This window comes from Vitis vinifera, mitochondrion, assembly GCF_030704535.1.
Source record: "Vitis vinifera mitochondrion, complete genome".
Classification (NCBI taxonomy): Eukaryota; Viridiplantae; Streptophyta; class Magnoliopsida; order Vitales; family Vitaceae; genus Vitis; species Vitis vinifera.
Genome location: NC_012119.1, coordinates 557,501 through 567,500, shown reverse-complemented (window position 1 = coordinate 567,500; position 10,000 = coordinate 557,501).

Here is a 10,000-nt window from a genome sequence, read left to right as displayed (position 1 = left end):
GTTTTGAAGCACTTAGAAGAGACGTGATCAACTATAGGTGTAGTCTTCTTGGCATACCAATAGGACGAAGCCCCTAGCAATGGGGGGAAAGGAGAGTGGGCAGCGGGCTCCTTTCGCTTTTTTTGTTTAGGAGAGAGCTCATTCGTGGGAATGAATGAGAAAGAGCGGCAAGGACCAACAACGATAAAAGAGGAGTAGGAGTAGGGTGGTCGTAGATCAGGGAAAGGAAAAAAAGAGGAGTATTCTCATGAAGACTGAGTGCTCTTTACAACAACTTGCTTTTGAGGTGGAGAACGTATATAATGCATTTCGTTGTCAATATCCATTTGGGGATAAGGAAGTCAATGAAATAAAAAAAGCCATTTTAACGAGATCGTATGTTCTCTCGCCTTTGCGATTAGTAGTGCTGCCAATAGAGTTTCCCAAAAGCAAATTCCTACACGTTTTTACTATTCCCGCTATGCCGAATGTGTATTTTGTAGCGATAGCGGAGAGTAAAGACGCTCTTGTTTTCATTGCTCTCTCGCGTGTTTTAAGTCTGACCCTTGATTCTTATGGTGCATTTTTGGAGCATTCTTTCGCCTTAAAAAAAAAGGGGGGGGAATTAATGCGTTTTACGATGAAGTGCGAAATTGTGGTAAGGTCAACATGCTTCTCTATTTCGATTTGACTCCTTCTTTGAACACGCTTAGTCGTTTCCGTCTTGTGACCAAAGTCAGACCCGTGCTGAATGATCCTTTTCTTTTTCAGCTCGTTTCATCCTTTCTGAACTTCTCCCTTTTGGATTAAAATCAAAGGGATTGGTCCATAGATTCGGGAATTCCAGTGGTGGGCCTTCTCACCAACGTCTTATTTTATTTATACTTGGATGACTTCGATCGAGAAATCATCAATCTCTTTCCAAGTATAAATTATGCTCGGTTTTTGCATGCAGCAATTTTCGCTATTACGCAGCAAAGTCAGAGTGCTGCATCAGTTCTCGCTTCTGTTGATAAAATAGAAAATATCTTAAGGGTGGTCGTAGATCAGGCTGATCTTTGATCAGAAGTGGTCGGAACGAGAGGGCTGATTGAAGATCAGAAGTGCTCTAGGAGAGGGCTGATCTTTGATCAGAAGTGGTCGTAGATCAGGAAAACAAATTTATATAGTGAGGGGCGGCTTCCCAATTTCATGTCTCGGTGGTCTCTTGTCTGTTGACGAAGGGGGGTTCATCCACTTTGTTAAACAAGAGGCAAATTAGGTAGGGTAGGGGCTGGGGATTTCCCCATGATACAATTTTCTTTTCGATTCAGCAAACCAATCAATGTCTTAAGCCACTCGGCTATTAAGCCGCTGGGTTATTTTGTTCTTTTTTCTTTTATTTTTTATCTTTAAAAGGTGCACCATATCTAATTCTTTAACGAAAGATTCTAACACTCAAGCAGTTGCCCCTTCCCTTACTCTATTCCTTCCTAAGGTCAGGAATAGTGGCCTTAGATAGCGTTTATCTTATCTTTCAAAATACCTTAAGCTTCTATAAAGCCTTTTAACGAGAGTTCTAATACCAAATGCTATTGAAAGAAGTACTTGGAAATCCCTGATCTTCGACCACCCTTTGTTCATTCTTATTGTTTTCCCTCTTGACCTAACTTTGTTTGGCTGGTATATGAGTAGGAAGAGTCTCAGTCTTTCAAACCTGATCTTCGACCACCCTTGAATTTCTTTAAAAAGCTTCCCGCTCCTCCTAAAAGACAAGAACTAGAAGCTAGTAAAGAAGTTGAGATTCTAGCCATAGCTTCCATTTCCTATATTTTAAAGAGGACCTCCCTCGCTCTGTCCCCGACTCTTGTGAGCCTGGTGCCTTACTATTGGATTGGCGCCGTTCTTTGCCTGAGCCTGTGAAGCGGTAGAAATGATCGCTACCATCTTGCACTCAATCGAAAGGACCCGTGCATTAAAGATATAAGGGATGAGGCTTTCGTTCGATACAAAAGATTCATCAACAAGGGGGATAGGTATGGGTGGGGACCTGACCCGACAAAAAAAGCTCTTTTTCGTTACGTTAAGATAAAGAGGTATCTGGCGAAAGCAAACTAAGATCTTGGAGCAAGGGCTGTAGTTTCTCATTTCAAAATCCAAGGATATTTGGAATCACTAAAAAGATTAACCCAACCGCCTACTTTTTCGATGAAGGGTGCAAGAAAGAGCTTTCGGCAGCAAGTCTACAAGCCACTGCAGTGAGGTTTTGGTCTTTTTCTCGTATTGAGATCTTAATGCCATAGGTGAACATTCTTGCCATTCGTCGTAAAAGCCTTGTCTTTCTATTGTTCTAAATAAGGGAAGGTCGCTCGAGGTAGAGTCCATAGGCAGACTTCTGTTGATGTCTTTGCCCCGTTCCTGGTTCCTTTTGAAGACCCATAGTAGCCGCAAAGCACCATTCTGCGCACTCAGAATAAAAGAGTGAATTTCCACAATTTTGATCAAAGTGTCTATGAACATTAAGAATCTCGTTCCTACAGCTTACAACTTGAATCGTACTGTGCTCTCCAAAGAGCAATTCTTCTCAAAAAAAAGGTGCTGAGTTGGAATCCCATTCTAAACGTGGCTTCAAAGCTATTCTTTCTATAGCGCTTGCTTTTCTCGGGAATTGAGCTTAGCCCTTTAACCAGCGCTTATCGAGGGAATTCTTTCTAAGCCGACAAAGGCACTGTTTCGCCTACCGACACCGTTCGCTAACCGGTTACCTTCTGTTACCCTTCCATCGGCGGGCCTTGGCTTAGTTTTAAAGGTTAGTTACACATTTATCTCACTTGTAACTACCTGACATACGCTATCAGACTATTTAGATTAACCCGAAACCAGAGTCGCCAACGGCACTCTTTATTGTGTGCTCTGAGGAACTCCTGGTTAGAAGTCACCTTGAGTCCGCTAAAAGACTAGGGCTATGGTAACTAAACCGGTGTCGGCTACCGTTGACTGCTTCTTTTAGGGCTATTAGCCCTAAGCCGAATCGGTGGACTGCTCGGCTCCTGCTTCTTCTCTGTTCTCTGCGCGCTAGGCTTGAACCCTATTGTGGTTAAAGAAAAGAGGAAGTCCCCGCCCATACTTCACTTTTCAACTCATAGCTTAAGCTCTCAGACTAAAGCTATTCTCACTAAACCGAATCTGTAAATCGAAGACGGAACCTCTTTGAATGAATCTGTTACTAAGCCGACTCTGTGCCCGCATCTGTAGACTGCATTGTCGATACTGGACACGGTAACTTAACTGCTTATTATTGTGTCGAAAGAGGAACTCATACTCAAAACATAGCTTTTAAACTACTAACTGAAGCTATCAGACTAGGGATCTTTTACCGTTACCTAAGCTTCATCTGTTAATCTGTTAATAGCCCGCCTCTGTTCATCGAAGACCGCTAACGGAACTCTTTATTGATTGTGTTTACCGAGTAGCTTCTCCTTACAACTTTTCCTTTCCTCTTCTCGTGCCCTTTCCTAAGGGCCACGTCCTGAACTCTATTACCTTCTATTCGAACTCTGACACTTCTCTTTTACCCTTAAACTTCTCACTGTGAAACTTCCATTTCACTCCCTCACTCCTGACATCCCCTAACTTTGACAAGGCAACAAACAAGTAAGCTCTTAGCGCTTCTTTGGCAAAGGCTACTCGCTCGCGGTAGAGCTGTCTTTGCTAGCTTTATTGCTGGCTCTAAGCCTACCTCCTTGACTACATCCTGATAACCGCCTGCCTGCCTTGACAGAAGAAGCAGTGCAGTAAGCGTCTCCAGACATAGAAAGTAGGCAATCACTTACCCTGCGTTAGTAGAGTGAGGAGTGAACGGACTCAAATACAGTTGTCAGGAGGGGCTCCGGCTTCTAAGGAATGAGAATGGGAATCGGCACCGTTCCTGCTGTGAGAGCTTGACTGATGCTATTCTACCTTGCCCTTTTATTTACTGATGTAAAGTAGGAACGCCCACTTAGAGGTTTCCGAACGGTCACGCTTTACCGCGTTGTCTCATTGGTAAGGGGGCTATGAGCTAAGCTATACTTGTAATCAAAGGCTGACCCCGCGGAGAACCACCTAATGCTGTACTAGACTAGCTACTGTATGGCGCAAAAAAGAGCATATAAAGGGAGTGCTTGGTGAATCCAAACGCTTGCGAGAAGCGTCTGTTCCGCTTTATCCTTTAACTTTTTTTATTACATAAAAAATTGATCCATTGGTCTTTCTATGCTCGATCTCTACTCCCCGAAAGGCTACTCTCCTTTCTACCGAGCAAGCTCCATTCATGCCCAACCATCGCACACAAGAGACAGCCCTTCGGACCTATGGCGAACCAGTATCGTACTCTAGGGCGGTCTAGTGAGAGCAAATGATCAAGCAAGAATGTGCCTACATCCGTAGATGCATTTCGTTGACTAGTGAAGGGAGTAAACCCTTGGGACTAACGTTGCCACTGGGGTCGCTCATCTTACTCTAGGGTAACACTATCTATGGAAAGATGAATGGTTGTGCTTCACTAGAAAAGTCCATGCACCTACAGCTCGATCTACTAGCGCTCTCTTCGATCCTTCCAGGTCAAGACCTTCGCTTTAAGACCACTTTTTGATCAGTTCGTCCCAGCGGAGCTCTCACCTATCTTTGATGAAAGAAGCCAAAAAGCAAGTTTAGGTAGAAAGAACAGCCAGTGTCAGAGAGATGACTTCTGTTGAACTCTTCCTTTACATGAAGGGAATGAATGCCTTAATGGAATTGAATCCGGGATCCAAGTAGATTAGGTTAAGGCAAGCATGAGTTCAACCCTTTTCTCATCGGGCCAGGATCGATAGCCGTTCGACCTGAGGGAAGTGCGGTCAGATTCAGAATCCCCAATGTGTTGGTCTTGACCTTCGCTTCGAGGGACAAGCACCGCATCTAGGTAAGCGGCATCTAATTTAATTGATTCACCGGTTGATTGATTTGCATTTCCTTAAAATAAATAAAAAAGAGCGGGAAAGACGGGATAGCTTCTACTTGAAAATCATACCTGAAAAAGACTCCCCTTACTTACTTATCGATAACTACCACTACACTACGAGGGCATACTCTTCTATCAGGGTATGAGAACAGGCTGCGAAACTGGCTGGAGAACGGATGCAAAACCTTACTGGACTTCTTTTCTACTGTCACAGGCATTGAATAAAGGAGAAAAAAAACCGTTACACTTAAACTTTCGAGATGAAAGCGGGTTTGGTGTGCTTGGTCTTCTCTTCCCTGAAAGAAGGTTTCTTTCCCAACAGAACTGGGGAATATACCTTACCCTTTTTCGCCTTTTCTTTCTATTCAAAGAGGGCTGACAAGAAAAGGGGGTAGATTGAAGACTATCGAATCGAAACCAGGTAATCGCCCTTACTTTCGGACCTCTCAAACCTCTGATCGATTAAGTTCTTACTAAACCAAACCTTCCAATCGGATCTCCTACCTTCCTGAATGAATGAACCGAGAAACTTCCACATTCCCTACCACAGCTACTGTTCCGACAACACTAGGCGATTCATCTCTCTCAATTCCTGAACCAAAGCAAATTCCACTACCTTACCCTACTTCCTTTAGAGATTGGAGACGACTAACTAAGCTAATCGTTATGGCCCTTTCTTATTATTCTTCCCCAGTGATGTCACCCTCGGATCGCTTCTGCTTCTCCTCCCCCTGTGGAGAACGTCACTAAGTATCTTTCCGAAGGCGAGTTCCTTCCCCCTTTCTTGGGTGGATCCTGTTATGTTAGCTCTTCGCATATATGACTCTGGCTTTCTTCAGCTGCTCTTCGCCCGAATCCGATCATCTATGTTGAATCTGATTCCCATCTCATCCCATTGATTGGCTTAGTGTCCAGTGTCATCATCTTTCCTTAGGGTGATCTGATGTCTATTGACCGTATCAATTGAACAAAAGCGAGGACGAGTTTACGAGAGAAAGAAAGGAAATGAGCCCATTGATTCAGTGGTTTACCTTGACTCAGTTGATGCAGTGAAAGCACCTGTTGCCCGAGCTGATGAACTTGACCCAATAGATCTATTAGAAGCAACAAAGTAATAGGTGGAAGCAGGTCAAATTGATGGCAAAGTGTAATAAGCATCATCAGTGGAAGCAGACCTAGCTACCTTGTCATTCTTCTCCTTCAATGCCAGGGGATAAGTACACTAGGGCAGGAAAGGTCGGTGTCGATGTCCCTATCTAAGAGCACATAATCCTTATCACGTCACAAGACGATGAGGACGATGAGGATGCAAGGTCCTCAGGAAGAATTGCAAGATCGGCACTCCCCTGTGTGGTGCATCCATGGGAAAGAACGATATATATGCCTTGAATAGGCCGAGGTTACCTTCTTCGGGTGGACAACCTGGGAGAGATGAGTCAAATTGGTCGTCTAGGGGCCTGAAGGAATGGTGATGATAAATCGGGACAGATGCCCCTGCATCGTTGGAAGCCCAAATGCAAGATGAAATGGATGAGACTCGTTTTCAACTCCTCCTATTCTAAATGCAGGCATGGAACTATGATAAAGCCCTAGGAATGACAGAGAGACATTGGGCCTAATGGGGAAGGCAAGGAAATGAAATTGTTAATTGAATGTCCTAGTAGGACAGGGTTTATATAAGGGCCAGGGAAAGCAAAAGAATGCCTTTACTTACTGTATTTTGAAAGCGCTAGGCACCAATCAATCTCCCTAACAGCGAAAAAGGCGAAAAGACTAGCATCGGATTTTTCTACTTCTCTTCCTCAACCAACCGGGGATATTCCCCTCACAGCAGATTCAATAGCTGCGGGCGCAGAATGAATTCAATTCCTCTCGTTGATTCCCTTTCTGGGGTACGAAACTAGTTCTTTCTATTCAAATCGCATCTCTCAAGAAATGGTTGAAAAAAGTCATAAAGAAAGAAGGCAGACTATGTTCAGCCTAAGGACAGCAGCATATTCGTGAAAACTCGGTCAATCCGTTTGCGGGAATGAGAGAACAACGTATTCTATAGTAGCGGAGTCGGGAACAAGAGCTTCTTTCACAGCTGACCGTGAATGAAGAGTCGCCAATAGGAATCACATCTGAGTCAACCTCCCCTACGGAAGTAAGCAGCAATAGCCAATTACCTTCGCCTGGTATTCATTCTTTAAAGCTTTTTCCAGTGAAAGGAATGGTAGGACTCCTCCCTTCTAGTAGCAATTCCTCCAGGAACAGATTCTCTAGCCTAGCACCGTCTTCAAATCAAAGACGATCAGATCACCCCTGATCTTCCTTTAATAAAGAAATTGCCCACGTTCAACCTAAGGCTAGTTCGAAGTCCGAATGAAATGAATGGAAAATACATACATAAAGAGTATCACCATCCTTATTCTAATGAATAGCCCATTCTTCCTTCTAGTAGATGTCGGCATAGTATTTTAATTAAAAGTTTCTTGGTTGCACTCGTAAAGTGAGCGGTAGCTTAAGAGAGCAGCGAAAGAAGCCCTCCATATAAGGCGGTGATATTTCCTTACTAGAGCAAGTGGAGGATCATTCCAGTCTCTGATGGCGTAGCCGATGTTTCATGCTAGGAATCCGAGCTTTATTCTTATTCAATGTTAGCTCTGACCTAGCCCTCCATATAATCAAGGCTATTCTATTTTTCTTTTTTATCAATCGAGCTACAGTGACACAAATGGTTTAACCACCAAAAAAGCGTTCTTCTTTCACAATACACCTGATTACAAGTTGTTACGCACCTTTGGATGTGCCTGCTACCCAGCCGTACGCCAATCACAAACTTGATCCACGAGCTATTCGGTGTGTTTTCTCGGGCTATAAGTTCCCGACGGGATCGTTGCTTTGACCCCGTAACCGTTGTCCTCTATTCAGAGACTAGCGGAATCCTTCTTTTCAAGAAAATTGGGCTAAGGTAGGGGAAATGGCATCGAAGTAGCAATAGGAGAAGAAAGGAATGATTGAACAAACCTCCTTTACCGGTTGATCTCGTTCCTCTCCTTTCAATCGAGCTTGGTAAGAGAGTAAGCCGATCTAGCTCTTCCTTTCAGAGTTCAACAGCAGGAGCGAGCAGTGGATAGGACATAAGCAGCTCCCATTTCTGTTCTATATACGAAAAGAAGAGCGCATTTAGATTAACAATCTCATTGCCTTGTCCTCTTGTTGGCATCTTCTCTGTCAAAGAATGCATATTAAAGCACCATCAGCTCCTCTAGCGGACTCGAAGAAGGGACCTAGTCTGAATCCTAGATGCTAGGCTTTTTAAAAAGGCATCGGTTTACTCTTTAAAAGCCTACTCGGATCGTCGTCGGGTTAAGCTAAGGCATAGCGCGTAGCGAGTAAAAGAGACGCAGTCAAGCAGGAAATCCCGTAATCGACGGCAAAAAGGCATAATAAAGAGTACAGGCAGAAGGCCAAGAGCCTAGTCGTGCAAAGATCCAAGCAGCGTATTCTGCTTTGCCCAAGAAAGGGCTATGCGCAATAGGTATTGCTGCTTCCACTGCGCTACCTTCCTCAGCCCTGACCCTGACTCCTTTTCCTTTTGCACCTGTCTTGTCGAGGTAGAAGATGTGGCATTAGTTCGATAATACTTAATTAGATTAAAGTGGCGAATCGGCTTCTCCCTAATTCTATGCATCTTCTTAGATGTCACTTGTTATATAATACTGTAGCTAGCTCTCCCCCTCCGCCTACTATCTAGCTGCAATCCTTACCTTAACCCTAATCATGCTTAAGACATGGAATTGAATGCTATTTTCCCTCTAGTAAATAGAAAAATGAGGAGGGAAGAGCTTTTTTGGCAAAACTGATTAGCTCGCCTAAGGGTCGTAGCGGATGAATTCCTCATCTGCGAGCTATTGGGGATCCATTCTCAGGAAGGAATGACAGGACTGGGCGAAATGCCACCTGAAAGGACTGACTCATGGAAGGAAGAGACTAAAGCAAAATCGGGCGATTGCAAAAGGCGCTTGACTTCTATTGGGTCAGCGTTGAGGGGGAGTACACCACAACTAGTTGGCTATGTAAAAAGAGAGTGGGCTAAAGGGGAATTTTATGACCTAGAATCACGAAGATGTCAACTTTGCGCTATGCCATACGATCTCAGGATTGCTTCGATTGATTCCTTGACGCTATTGTGGGAGAACTCAACCAAGCAATCGGTGGTTCATCCTCTGATGAAATTTTTGAGAGAAAGCAAGGAGAGTGGCCTACCCTTCCGTTTGCTGAATCTGACCTTCGTCCAATAGTTCGGGCTTCTACGCGAGGAATGTGCTTTCTTACATCGAGTTTCAGCTATGCCAAGAGATTACAACTTTGATACGGTCGGTTCCATTGGAACTTTTTAAGGAGAAGTCCCGAAACTGAACTAGTCAATTGATAGGATCATTCTACCCATTGATCATTGATTTATGACCCACAAAAAAAATTAACAATATGCAGTTAGCTCAAAAGGAGAGTGACCTCATCCAAGGTAATGCGCTATAGTACCCTAGTCCAGATGCTAGCCTCTAGTTAAGTAGGGTCCCTAGGAGGGTTCCCCAGCGGAAAGCATAATTGTTTTTGTGACTAAGGAAACGAAAGGGTCCAACCGAGAGACTCATTTCAAAAGTTGGTAATCAGAAGGAAAGATGATAGCACTGGAGCAAAGAAAAGAGTTTGTGATACAACCCGGGCAGCTCCCACTATGGAGATGTTCATAAAGCGCTGGTCTTTGGAACTCGGAATTCCCCCTTTCTCAGGTATACCGTCTTAGAGGTCTGTGTCCCCCGGACGGTCCGTTCCCAAAATCTTTTAAATCACGTAGGCGAGCAGATAAACTATATTGTTACCAGAGGCTTAAAGCAACACTTTCTGTCCGAAAGAAAAGAGCTTCTCTATTCAATCAAGCCAAATATCGCCCAAACATTGGTATTCGAGCCATCCGATCTTTTCAGAACGTCTCGACAGGATCGATCTCAAAATGTGGGAGGTGTGGTAGGATAGACGTACATATCATAAGATGCTCCCACGAATGTAGTCTTC